Source organism: Bombina bombina, chromosome 1 (genome assembly GCF_027579735.1).
Source record: "Bombina bombina isolate aBomBom1 chromosome 1, aBomBom1.pri, whole genome shotgun sequence".
Taxonomy (NCBI): domain Eukaryota; kingdom Metazoa; phylum Chordata; class Amphibia; order Anura; family Bombinatoridae; genus Bombina; species Bombina bombina.
Genome location: NC_069499.1, coordinates 550,240,399 through 550,255,289, shown reverse-complemented (window position 1 = coordinate 550,255,289; position 14,891 = coordinate 550,240,399). Strand labels below are relative to the sequence as shown.

At 37.2% G+C, this 14,891-nt stretch overlaps 1 long non-coding RNA gene across 1 annotated transcript; it reads left to right on the top strand.

Moving 5' to 3' along the window:
- Positions 1-7,873: 7,873 nt before the first annotated feature.
- On the top strand, positions 7,874-8,349 carry LOC128638818 (uncharacterized). The gene is made up of 2 exons (XR_008399124.1): positions 7,874-8,160; positions 8,241-8,349. It is a non-coding gene; the product is annotated as an uncharacterized LOC128638818 (long non-coding RNA).
- Positions 8,350-14,891: the final 6,542 nt, after the last annotated feature.

Below are 14,891 nucleotides of genomic sequence, written 5' to 3'. Positions count from 1 at the left end.
ATTGCATTCAAATAGGCAATACTCTCCTCACATCCCTCTGACATTCACTGCACGCTGAGAGGAAAACCGGGCTCCAACCTGCTGCGGAGCGCATATCAACGTAGAATCTAGCACAAACTTACTTCACCACCTCCATAGGAGGCAAAGTTTGTAAAACTGAATTGTGGGTGTGGTGAGGGGTGTATTTATAGGCATTTTAAGGTTTGGGAAACTTTGCCCCTCCTGGTAGGAATGTATATCCCATACGTCACTAGCTCATGGACTCTTGCTAATTACATGAAAGAAAGAGCTGATTTCTTTAGGGCAATGCCCTACAAAAGGCCCTTTTAAGGGCTATTGGTAGTTTATTATAGATTAGGGTTCTTTTATTTTGGAGTGTGTTTTTTTAAAACGGGGTATTAGAATAGGAATAATTTTTATTATTTTGAATAATTCGTTTGTTATTTTGTGTAATTTTTTTTTCTTTTTTTTTTTTTTTTTTTTAGAATAGCCATTTTTTTTTATTGAGGTGATAAATTATAACAATAGAACAAACTAAAGACACTAATACATCTCTCATAAAGGAAATTAATGTGGGCTAAAACGTTGGTGCACTACTGAGGTAGTTGTTCTCATAATATCTAACCCATATTGGTGTCATATATACATATAAATAATAGTAGAACAGTTGACAAGAGTTATAATACCACTCCTGCCACCATGAAGGAAGAAGATAAAATAAAATATAAGAAACACAGGTGACTGGAACATATATCAATGAGACCTCTATTTTTATAATGTTCAACTAATGATCCCTATCTCGGGATAAGAAATGCTTTGTACACTATAAATGAAAGGAGATAGGGATTTGGCTTTTAACTGAACCATTTTTTTATTTTTAATGGGCAGCAAAAGAGCTGAATGTCCTTTTAAGGGCAATTCCCATACAAATGCCCTTTTCAGGGCAATGGGTAGATTACGTTTAACTTTATTTTTATTTTGTGGGTTTGGGGGGTAGGGGTTTGTATACTGTTAGGGGGTGTTTATTTTTCTTTTGTAGGAAAAGAGATGATTTCTTTAGGGCAATGCCCTACAAAAGGCCCTTTAAGGGCACTTGGTAGTTTATTATAGATTAGGGTTTTTTATTTTGGGGTGGTTTTTTTGTTGTAATTTTAATGTTTTTTATTTTTTGTAATGTTAGGTTTTACTTTTATTTCACAGGTAAGTTTGTATTTTAACTAGGTAGTTAGTAAATAGTTAATAACTATTTACTAACTAGTCTACCTAGTTAAAATAAATACAAACTTACCTATTAAATAAAAATAAAACCTAAGCTAGCTACAATATAACTATTAGTTATTTTGTAGCTATCTTAGGTTTTATTTTTATTTCACAGGTAAGTTTGTTTTTAGTTTTAAATAGGTATTATTTAGTTAATAATTGTAACTTTAATTTAGGTCTATTATAGTTATGTTAAAGTTAGGGGGTGTTAGGTTTAGGGTTAGGGTTACGTTTAGGGTTTAGGGCTACGGTTAGGGTCAGGTTTAGGGGTTAATATAGTTTAATTTAGGTTGTTGCAATGTGGGGGGCTGTCGCTTTAAGGGTTAATAGGTTTATTTAGTGATGTGGGAGGCCAGAGGTTTGGGGGCTAATAACTTTATTTAGTGGTGGCGATGTCGGGGAGTGGCGGAATAGGGGTCAATATCTTTGTTATAGTGTGGGAGATGTTAGGGTGCGGGGAATAGGGGTTAATAACTTTATTATAGTGGTGGCGATATATCATGAGCAGCAGATTAGGGGTTAATAGATTTATTCTGGTGGCAGCGATATAGGGAGCGGCAGATTAGGGGTTAATAACATTATGTAGGTGTCGGCGATGTCGGGGGCAGCGGATTTGGGGTGTTTAGACCTGGGGTTTATGTTAGGTTTAAACTTAACTTTTTTCCCCCATAGACATCAATGGGGCTGCGTTACAGAGCTTTTCATTCCGCAATCGCAGGTGTTAGGTTTTTTTTCTAACACTTTCTCCCCATTGATGTCTATGGGGAAAGCGTGCATGAGCACGTCAAAGCAGCGCTTGTATTTTAACCATATCACACGCACAAGCCGGCTTTTCAAAAACTCGTAATGGCAGCGATTTGGAGGGTGAAGTAACGCAGCTTTTGTTGCGTTCGTTTCGCACCCTCTAAAGCGCAAAACGTGTAATCTAGGTGAGTGGGAGTAAAGACATTAAACTATTGAATACATAAGAGTACAAGAGTACAATATTAATTGTTTTGAAATTAAAAATGTACATGTTGTAAAAAATAAGGGAGAAAAATATTCTAAGAGCAGATTATTAAGGGAGCCTGGGAGGCTGTAAAATGTTTGGGCAAATAAGGGAGATCTCTGGAAATAATGGAGGATTGGTAACCCTATTTCTGCTACATGGGTGTATGTATTGTTCATAATCTCTCTCAATGTAAGCTGTATAACAATGATTAAGGGGACAGTAAAGTCAAATTAAACGTTCATGATTCAGATAGAGCATTTGATTTTAAACAAATTTCCAATTTACTTTTAATAACAAACTTGCATTGTTCTCTTTATATCCTTTGTTTAGAGTAAGCTAGGTTGGCTTATAGGAGCACATATTTCTATGGCAGCAGTATTTGTATCTATGTATAACAACATGTATTAGATTAATCTCATCAACCAGACAAATCTATCACATTCATACAATACCTACAAACAGTAGTATACAGCTCTTGCATACAGTATATACACATAAAGTATATGTGCAGGTTGCACATACAATCTAAATACAGAAAATGTGTTTTACCTGATCTCTTCCTCATTCTTGTTCAGTAGCTCAGTAATCTGATCCTCTAACTGTTTTGAAAGCTGAAATAAAACAAAGAGGAAACAGTATTTACCTACGTGAAAATATATTATTAAACTATTGATTACATGGGGCACACTAAAGTTAGCAGGGTTTGCGATAAGCAATATCTTGACCTCGCTAACTTACCCGAGTATTAGTTGAAAATAAATGGGTGCTTTCAAGCGCAAACTAAATTTGTGATCATTGGGTTAGTGTGACTAAAGACCTAGGAGACGATTTATCAAATGGCGGACGAGTTAAGAAGCAGCGGTCTGATTGCGATAACCAAAATCCTGAAGCTAAAGAACATCGGGTAACTTTTTAATTTCGCCTGGTAATGCGCATGCTAACACGCCCGCGTTAAAACTTTACTGTCAGTGATGTTAGCGTGTGAGCAAAAAATATATTTAGGGCGCCACTTGTAATCTGGCCCTGAGTAGAGAAACTATGGACCGAGTTAGACATTGACAGCACAATTGCATTTAAAGCTGAAAACTGCTTAAGAATAATATAAACATAGATTTTGATAGCAGATCAGAACCAAAGGTCTAACAAGTCTGCCCATATTTCCTATAAAGTGTGAGCTTAATTAATTTGTAGGATAACCTTATGCTTATCTCAGGCATTCTTTAAGTCCCCCACAACTTGAGAACCTGTCCGCCTCCTGCTCTTGTGTGACCTGTCAGGCACCCTGAACCAAGAGGTCAAGAAGCAGGGGTCGTATGATCTCTGCTTCTTACATTGCAGGGCATGCAAGGGCTCCAGAGCGGTGTTCACTGCTTAGTACATGGAGCCCTTTCTGTGAAGAAGTCACTCTGCCACTCCTGAATCAAACTAAACATTTTTCATTTTGGCATTGTTACCTGAATCACTTTACATTCTTGTAATATTTGATCTCTAATGCAGACAAGCCATTAGCGTCTCCCTCAATCAGCAATGCAGCTTCTAAAACTTGAGAAACTCCCTTTCAAAGTAATGTTAAGCTCCAGAAATGAATATAAACTTCTAAAATCTCATTACTATACTAAATTGGAATATTTAACAAATTATTATAATACAATTTTAGCACCATTACTATTGCCCATACACAGGTACTCATAGTTTAAGGTACAGACATACAGGAAACACATGATCTTCTGCAACTTCTCTTATATCTTAGGAGTTTTGCTATCATAAGATCAGAGCACTAACAAATCCCTCCCTGTTTCAGACACACATTGTGCTCTGTTTGGAGATGTAGGAACAAGGGCAGATAAAATCATTTTGAGGGTGACTTTTTTTTCTGTATGGTTTACACAACAGTTGTCCAATGTTTATCCTCAATGTCTGTAAACAGACTTTTAGGATATCCCTGTTTCTGTTAGTAAATGTAGAAAAAAGCAATATCAGAACAGGGATTGGCAGATTCGCAAATCTGAAAGAAGCAGGTCCATCTTTACAGAATACACATCAGTAGGTGTGGTCAAATGCTGTAACATAATTCTATAATGTTTTGATTTACACTTCAGAGAAGTATAGCTGCATCACAAACCCACATTCAAAACCTAGCAGAACAACTCATTAAACCTTGTCAACTTTGACATATTGAGAGACGACCCAGAGACTAGATACATCAATGGTGCTTAAGAGTCTTTATGAATTCTGCATGCTGGGCCTACATGTAGGTGCAATGTCAAAACCACACTACTAGAACGGCACGGAATATCCACAGCCATTGTTCTTTCCAGTAAGACTTTACCATAACAGAAAATTCACATAAATATTTGATCACTGCAAACATTTTCATAAACTGTTTTGCTGGAGTTGTTTCCTATTTGTTGAAATTGTAATTATTATTTGTCGCCGGTGATGCTAGTGGTTTATGTTTGATGTGCAAAATATCATATATTGGCACCTAATGTAGCTATAGATGTTAATGGCAGGAAAGCATATTAAGGAAACTGCTGAAAATATAGCTGAAGAGACGTGCAATGAATTGATCATTCATGACTTCAGTTTAACAACGAGACAGCTAGTCAACCTTATGAGCATCTATGAATTTAAAATAAGTAGTTTTCCAGCCTCCAGTCAAGTTAAAAAGACCTTTATTAATTTCTTACAGGGTCCATTATAACAACCAACAACGTTTCAAACCTATTCCAGGTTCTTAATCATGTCTATTGAGTAGTGTACAGGTGTGTCTTTTATACCTGTGCAATCTTCTATCAATTTGCACTATAGTGCCATCTTGTGGTTAAAATTTAAAATTACATGTGATAAATAAGTTTTTAGATTTATTAATTTTTAGTCTTTTCCTAAGGATTAGAATGTAATTCTCTAACTCCTTATATTTATCACATGAAATATTAAAACCAAATTATAATATATACAATTAAAACCCATACACATAATAGTATCAGAATCAATATGCTACTACAGATATGTGCTAAAATGTTTAGAAAAATAATGACCATTCAAAATCTTTGTTCAGACCTTCAGGTATCATTGTATTTAATTTATCCAATACATCTCCCTTCTTTTAAGCATTTGGTCCCTGTCACCTCCCCTCCTGGGTCTGTCAACTTGTTCAATTACTTGAAATCTAAGTTGACTGATGTTATGACCCATGGAGAGGAAGTGACAGGAAACAGGAGCTTCCAGATTTTTATTCCTGATGTTAGACTTATGTTCAGTGATTCTAGTTCTTACTTCCCTACTTGTTTCACCTATATAAATTTTCGCACACGGACACTTGATGAGATATATAGCGTATGTGCTTCTGCATGTCAAATATTTATTTATTGGATATTTGGTTCCCTTAATGGGATGAAAAAATTCCTTCCCTTTTATTATTGAACTGCAGTGGCTACAATGTAAGCAAGGGTAACAACCCCTATTATCTGAACCTATTGTTGTTTGTAGATTTTTCTTTTTGCTACCTATATCTGCCCTTACCAATAAGTCTCTCAAATTTTTTGTTTTTTTGTAAGCTACCATAGGTATTTTTTTAAATTCATCAACTTGGGGATTACAGTCTTTCAATATGTGCCAGTGTTTATTTATAATGTGTGATATCTTTGTTCCTAAAGAATTATATTGCGTGACAAATATCATTCTGTTTTCTTGTGTCTCCTTTTTTATATTATCTTTCTGATTTTTGCAGTGTTCCAATTGTTTTGTGATTAATTCTTCTGGATACCCTCTTCTTTTGAATTTTTCTGCCATTTCTGTTAGTCTAATGTTACATTTCCTTTCGTCAGTTACTATTCTTTTTACTCTTTTAAATTGGCCTTGGGGTATTGCTTCTATCGTTTTTTTGAATGAAAACTGTCATATTGTAATACTTTATTTTTGTCTGTTGGTTTTACATATAGATCGGTTTTCAAAAAACCTTGTTCTTTATACACAAAAGTGTCTAAGAAGGCTACTCCTGTTTCCTCCATGTTGAGTGTGAATGTGAGACCAGCAACAGATGTATTGAGATGTTGTACAAATTGCAATAGGCTACCAGTGTCAGGATAATGGCATACTTATTCTCTGCACTGTCCCTTTAAAGCATCCTGCTCCCATTAACATCAGCCTATTTAAGGCCCCTCCCAGCATTTTCACATTGCTTAGTATTGAAGTTTGTCTTAAACCTTAACCTGAGCCTGCTCTCTGTGAGATTTATCATACTACTTCTGTTTGTTGGATTCCTCTACTCCACCTAACTGGATTTCTGTTGTCATCCTCTCCTTCCTGCCTGCTTCTCCCTCAGAAGATTCAGCTATTTCAAAAGCCTCATTCCTACCTTTACCTCTAACTCAGTTTCCCCTGCAGCTCACCGGCCTTGGGATTCACCTTTCACAGAGCTCCGCTTCCTCATGCTGTGACGTCATCAGCCAGCTGCTACTGAGCTTCCCTGCTCCCTCTGGCAAGTCGCCATTACAACCCGGTGTTTGCAACTATCATAACAGTTCTGTTAGCGGTAAGCCAGTCTCTGAATTTTTACTTTGCTGCTATACTCTAAGATTAGTATCTCAGTTGCTGCTGTTATTTTCTGTGACTTTTAGTTCATTCCCTCATATCCTGCTGTTTTACCGTAACTCTGTTCACAATAGCAATTGCTTATTTTTTCTATGATCATAGTACCATTTTTTCCTTGCTTATTTATTTTTTACCTTTATTAATGTTAAAATCTCAGGTTTATCTGAGCATACCCCTGCTGCATTTACTTTCTCACAGTGACTACCCAGACACATGTGGCAGCCATAGGGAATATGCTCAATTACTGCCTGTATACTAAAACTTTGCAATAAGGAATAAGGTTTTACATAGCTGCCTAATTCCTAAATTTTGTTTTACCTTTTCACTCTGTTGCAAACAACCATACAATTTTTATTGTTTTTTCATTCCAGCAGTTGTGGTCCAAATAACTAAGCTGCACACATTTTTTCTTTCTTAGTTGTGCCTGACATAATACTAAGCCCAAACTATGGACCCAGCTGGAATGAACGCACATGTGCAAAATATCACACAGAGGGTTGATTTATTAACTGAAGCTGTTAATACTTTGAAAACAGAAAATGATACTTTAAAAGCTTATATCAGGGATGTGGTTGATAAGAGGGTACCTATATTAGAACCACAGGTTAGTACACCAGAAAAATTTAGTGGTGAGAGATCTGAGTATAGAGATTTCAAGAATGCTTGTTTGCTTATGTTCTCCCTTAAACCTCATACCTATCCCACTGATAGAGCAAGGGTACTCACAGTTATATCCTATTTGAGAGGTGAGCCCCGCACATGGGCCAACACTTACTTTGAGAATAACGATGATATACTTAATTCGTTGGAAAGTTTTTTTTCTGCTATGGGTCAGCTATATGAGGATCCATATAAACAGCTTACTGCTGAAACTGCAATGCTAGGCTTGAAACAAAAGAAAAGAGTAGTTGAGGATTACATTGCCGAATTTAAAAAATGGGCGAATGACACTCAATGGAATGACCTTTCACTGAGAAATCAGTTTAGATTAGGCCTTTCAGAAGGAATTAAGGATGAATTGTCTAGATCTGAACTACCACATACTCTTGAGGCTTTAATGTCACTTAGCATAACTATAGACAGAAGACTGAGAGAGAGACAGCAGGAGAGATCATTTCATGAATATCCTGCAAAGAAACAAAATACACCCAGCCCCAGCAAATCAACTGCTGAACCTATGGATATAGGTTTTATAAAGGGACCATTAACCCCTGAGGAGAAGATCCGACGAAGGGCTAATAACCTCTGCTTATACTGTGCTTCAGACAAACACACTGTCAGGGACTGTCCTTCCCTCCTGAAACAAAACAAGGGTAAGATGTATAAAGAACCTTTTTGTTGTACCACTCAGGATCATGCTCTCCCTTACCTAAATTTATCTCTTCTTTTACAGTGGGAGTCACATCGAATCAACGCTCCCGCGATTATTGACTCAGGAGCTACAGCCTCCTACATAGATACTGTATTCACTAAATTCAATAAAATTCCACTTGTGCAAAAAAGGTCTCCTGTGTTATTACGTGGAATAGATGGTAATCCAATCACATCAGGTCCAGTTAAATATCAAACAATACCCTTACTTGTTGTTACCCCAGACCACCATAGGGAGTATATGTCATTTGATGTAATATCATCCCCTATTTCACCCATAGTTCTCGGTATAAACTGGCTCCGAATTCATAATCCTGAAGTAAATTGGTCTACCTCAACAGTCACATTTAATTCTACATTCTGCTCTACTACTTGTTTCCCAGCTACTATTTTGCAAACCACTGAATCCAATGAGACAATTCAAATTCCTGAGGTTTATAAGGATTATGCAGATGTATTCAGCAAAACCCAGTGCGACAATCTTCCTCCTCACAGGAAGTATGATTGTCCTATTGAGATCATACCTGGCTCTGAGATCCCCACGGGTCATATTTACCCACTCTCAAACCCTGAGTTAACACACCTTAAATCTTACTTAGATGAAAATCTAAGGAAAGGTTTCATCCGTCCCTCCACCTCTCCAGCTAGTGCTGGGATTTTTTTTGTTAAAAATAAGGATGGCTCATTGAGGCCAATCGTAGACTACAGACAACTAAATAAAATTACAGTAAAAAACAGATATCCTTTACCCCTCATCCCGGAGTTAATTGAAAGGTTGGAGGGAGCAAAATTTTTCACAAAATTGGACTTAAGAGGAGCCTATAATCTCATCCGAATTAGATCTGGAGATGAGTGGCTCACAGCGTTTCGAACAAGATACGGATTGTTCGAATACGTCGTGATGCCTTTTGGGCTCTGCAACGCGCCCGCAACTTTCCAGCACTTAATTAATGACATTTTTAGGGACATATTAGATGTCTTTATTGTCATCTATCTGGATGATATTTTAATTTATTCCAAGACCTATCAGGAACACATTTCCCATGTTAGACAAGTTTTATCAAGGCTCAGAGGTAACCACTTGTATGCTAAGGCTGAGAAATGCCTGTTCAATTCACAGACCATATCCTTTCTGGGATATGAAATTTCTCCTTCAGGTATCCATATGGAACAAAAAAAGGTTGATGCAGTTTTAAATTGGCCCATACCAACAACTAAACGTCAAGTTCAGTCCTTCATGGGTTTTGCGAATTTCTACCGCAAATTTATTAAAAATTTCTCCAAACTTGCTCTTCCTTTAACTGTTCTAACAAAAAATAATTCACATTTCAGGTGGACTAAAGAAGCACAATCCGCTTTTGATTTGTTCAAACAAAAGTTCACTTCAGCACCAATACTCCGTTTTCCTGACCCTAATCTACAATTTGTTCTTGAGGTGGACGCCTCAAATTCTGCTATTGGCGCTGTTCTCTCCCAAAGAGAAAACTTGTCAAAACCGTTACATCCTGTGGCTTTTTACTCCAAGACTTTGAATAGTGCGGAACAAAACTATCCTATTGGTGACAAAGAACTCTTAGCCATAAAACTCTCCCTGGAACACTGGCGACACCTCCTTGAAGGTACTTCCATTCCTACACTCATCTATACAGATCATAGGAACCTGCAGTACTTGAAGGCCACTAGAACCTTGTCAGCAAGACAGGTTCGCTGGAATCTCTTTTTCTCTCGTTTTAATTTCCTCATCACATACCATCCTGCTGGAAAGAACCAAAAAGCTGACGCACTATCCCGGTTACCCACAAGTCTTCCACATCAAACGACCGACCAATCCATCATACCAAAAGAAAACTTCATTTCTTTTACTCTCGAAGTCTCATCTAACCTTAAAAAGGAACAGTTGGCCGACTCTACAAAGCCATCACACCTTCTTCAACTTAATACTCAAGGACTTTATTCTCATGATTCAAAGATATATGTTCCACCTTCCCTCAGACTCATTCTCCTTCAATCTGTACATGATTCACCTCTAGCTGGTCATCCAGGTATCCATAAAACTCTCGATCTAGTAAAAAGAGATTACTGGTGGCCTCATATGGCAACTCAAGTTAAGGACTATGTAAACTCTTGTCTTAATTGTACCATTTCAAAAAGGGATAAACACTCTCCCTATGGGTTGCTTTTGCCTTTGCCTACTCCAAAGAATCCATGGTCTGAGATTGCTTTAGACTTTATTGTAGATTTGCCAGTCTCTTCAAAGAATACCACCATCCTTGTCGTTGTAGATCTCTTCACAAAGATGTGCCATTTCATCCCCTTCTCCAAACTTCCTACCGCTTTGGAGACAGTTCATTTGCTTCTCAAACATATTGTTAAGTATCATGGACTTCCCACTTCAATCCTCAGTGATCGTGGCAGTCAATTTTCTAGCAGACTATGGTACCATTTCTGTAAAACTTTATCTGTTGAGAGAAAGTTAACTACTGCTTACCACCCGCAATGTAATGGTCAAACTGAACGTTGTAACCAGTGGTTGGAACAATTTTTAAGACTCTTCTGTTCCTCTCAACAACATCTTTGGAGTGACTTCCTGCATTACGCTGAATTTTGTTACAACAACACTATTCATTCCACTACTGGTCAAACTCCCTTCTTCGCAAACTACGGTTTTCACCCCAAGTTTCACATCCTACCATCTTCTACCGTTCCAGTATCTAGTATATCAGATTTGTCTGATTCCATCTCTTCCAACTTTAAAACCATCGAGTCCAACATCATAGCAGCAAAACAACTCCAGAAACAGTATTATGATCGCCGCAGAACTCCGCCTCCTGTCTACACAAAAGGTGATCTCGTCTGGCTATCCACCAAACACCTAAGTTTGAAAACCCCTTCGAAAAAACTTTCTCCGTTGTTCATTGGTCCATACCCTGTTGAACTCGTCATTAATGCCAATGCTGTCCGGCTTAAATTACCCGATAATTTAAGGGTTCATCCCACATTCCATGTATCCCTTCTCAAACCCTATAAGGATCTCAGGGATTTCTCTTTACAAACGTCTCTTCCACCTATTTCTCTCGACCCTGAAATGGAGTATGAAGTTCACTCAATCCTGGATTCCCGTTTCCGCAGGGGACGTATTGAATATCTTGTTCGTTGGAAGGGTTTCTCTATAGATGATGATTCCTGGGAACCAGCTACCAACATATCCGCTCCTCGTTTGATATCTCATTTCCACCAGAGACATCCGGATCGTCCTGGGCCTTGAGCCTCTGGAGTGGCTCCTTGGAGGGGGGATTCTGTCAGGATAATGGCATACTTATTCTCTGCACTGTCCCTTTAAAGCATCCTGCTCCCATTAACATCAGCCTATTTAAGGCCCCTCCCAGCATTTTCACATTGCTTAGTATTGAAGTTTGTCTTAAACCTTAACCTGAGCCTGCTCTCTGTGAGATTTATCATACTACTTCTGTTTGTTGGATTCCTCTACTCCACCTAACTGGATTTCTGTTGTCATCCTCTCCTTCCTGCCTGCTTCTCCCTCAGAAGATTCAGCTATTTCAAAAGCCTCATTCCTACCTTTACCTCTAACTCAGTTTCCCCTGCAGCTCACCGGCCTTGGGATTCACCTTTCACAGAGCTCCGCTTCCTCATGCTGTGACGTCATCAGCCAGCTGCTACTGAGCTTCCCTGCTCCCTCTGGCAAGTCGCCATTACAACCCGGTGTTTGCAACTATCATTATAACAGTTCTGTTAGCGGTAAGCCAGTCTCTGAATTTTTACTTTGCTGCTATACTCTAAGATTAGTATCTCAGTTGCTGCTGTTATTTTCTGTGACTTTTAGTTCATTCCCTCATATTCTGCTGTTTTACCGTAACTCTGTTCACAATAGCAATTGCTTATTTTTTCTATGATCATAGTACCATTTTTTCCTTGCTTATTTATTTTTTACCTTTATTAATGTTAAAATCTCAGGTTTATCTGAGCATACCCCTGCTGCATTTACTTTCTCACAGTGACTACCTAGACACATGTGGCAGCCATAGGGAATATGCTCAATTACTGCCTGTATACTAAAACTTTGCAATAAGGAATAAGGTTTTACATAGCTGCCTAATTCCTAAATTTTGTTTTACCTTTTCACTCTGTTGCAAACAACCATACAATTTTTATTGTTTTTTCATTCCAGCAGTTGTGGTCCAAATAACTAAGCTGCACACATTTTTTCTTTCTTAGTTGTGCCTGACAACCAGTGTCACTCCAACATTGCAATTTGTACAACATCTCAATACATCTGTTGCTGGTCTCACATTCACACTCAACATGGAGGAAACAGGAGTAGCCTTCTTAGACACTTTTGTGTATAAAGAACAAGGTTTTTTGAAAACCGATCTATATGTAAAACCAACAGACAAAAATAAAGTATTACAATATGACAGTTTTCATTAAAAAAAAAACGATAGAAGCAATACCCCAAGGCCAATTTAAAAGAGTAAAAAGAATAGTAACTGACGAAAGGAAATGTAACATTAGACTAACAGAAATGGCAGAAAAATTCAAAAGAAGAGGGTATCCAGAAGAATTAATCACAAAACAATTGGAACACTGCAAAAATCAGAAAGATAATATAAAAAAGGAGACACAAGAAAACAGAATGATATTTGTCACGCAATATAATTCTTTAGGAACAAAGATATCACACATTATAAATAAACACTGGCACATATTGAAAGACTGTAATCCCCAAGTTGATGAATTTAAAAACATACCTATGGTAGCTTACAAAAAATCGAAAAATTTGAGAGACTTATTGGTAAGGGCAGATATAGGTAGCAAAAAGAAAAATCTACAAACAACAATAGGTTCAGATAATAGGGGTTGTTACCCTTGCTTACATTGTAGCCACTGCAGTTCAATAATAAAAGGGAAGGAATTTTTTCATCCCATTAAGGGAACCAAATATCCAATAAAGAAATATTTGACATGCAGAAGCACATACGCTATATATCTCATCAAGTGTCCGTGTGCAAGAATTTATATAGGTGAAACAAGTAGGGAAGTAAGAACTAGAATCACCGAACATAAGTCTAACATCAGGAATAAAAATCTGGAAGCTCCTGTTTCCTGTCACTTCCTCTCCATGGGTCATAACATCAGTCAACTTAGATTTCAAGTAATTGAACAAGTTGACAGACCCAGGAGGGGAGGTGACAGGGACCAAATGCTTAAAAGAAGGGAGATGTATTGGATAAATAAATTAAATACAATGATACCTGAAGGTCTGAACAAAGATTTTGAATGGTCATTATTTTTCTAAAAATTGTAGCACATATCTGTAGTAGCATATTGATTCTGATACTATTATGTGTATGGGTTTTAATTGTATATATTATAATTTGGTTTTAATATTTCATGTGATAAATATAAGGAGTTAGAGAATTACATTCTAATCCTTAGGAAAAGAATAAAAATTAATAAATCTAAAAACTTATTTATCACATGTAATTTTAAATTTTAACCACAAGATGGCACTATAGTGCAAATTGATAGAAGATTGCACAGGTATAAAAGACACACCTGTACACTACTCAATAGACATGATTAAGAACCTGGAATAGGTTTGAAACGTTGTTGGTTGTTATAATGGACCCTGTAAAAATTAATAAAGGTCTTTTTAACTTGACTGGAGGCTGGAAAACTACTTATTTTGAATACATATTGGGGTTTGGCTAACCCTTTCCTGTGCCCCAGAAAGGAAAAGAGAGGTGCTGTCTTTCACCATTTGCATCTATGAATTTAGGCAGCTAAGTAACATGTTTAGCTTGGTCAGATAAAATAAGCTAGTTTTACTCATTTTCAGCAAACCCACCCTCTTCAAAAAATATTTTTTTCCACTTGATACTGAGTATTATGTAGAGCACAATATAAGATGAACACAGCTTTAGAACATTTTGTGCCAGATCACAAGTTGAGAGCGCTAATTAAAGCTCAGCTCAAACTTTAACTGTGATAAAAGTAAGCTTTTTGCGCTCATCGGGTTGCGCTCGTATTATGAGTTGAAAGTAAGCTGCTTAGAATATTGCGTGCGCGTTTATGTATTCCCCCATAGAAGTCAATGGAGAAAAAAAAGTGGAAAAAACTAACACCTTTCTCTCGTGCACACAATCGCATATTCTCACGTGTGCTAACCCGACATAAAAATATGAATATTTCCCATTCCATTGTTCTGCACATAGCAGAATATGTTCTATTTATTCAGAAATATATATATATATATATATATATATATAATGGATTTGTGGTATAATATATATCTTTACCTATATATGCCCCGCTGCGTAAGGTGAGAGTAAAAGGAGCACATTTGAATTGGTGTATATGTATATATGTCTGTGCGCAAAATAAAGGCTACTAAATCCTCTCCCAAGGTTAAAATCACCAGATCCTTCAAAAAAGTTAATCTTCAATCATTTATAAATGACATCAAGAACATCCCCTGGCACAGAGTAAACCTAATCCTAGATTTAGACTCTGCCGTTGAATTCTTTCAGTCTGATCTCCTACAAGTTTGGAATTTGCATGCCGATGCCCCTCTGCATAAGGTGAGAGTAAAAGGAGCACATTTGAATTGGTCACAGCTGACCTCATTCAAATGTACCAGTTTCGGGATTCATTG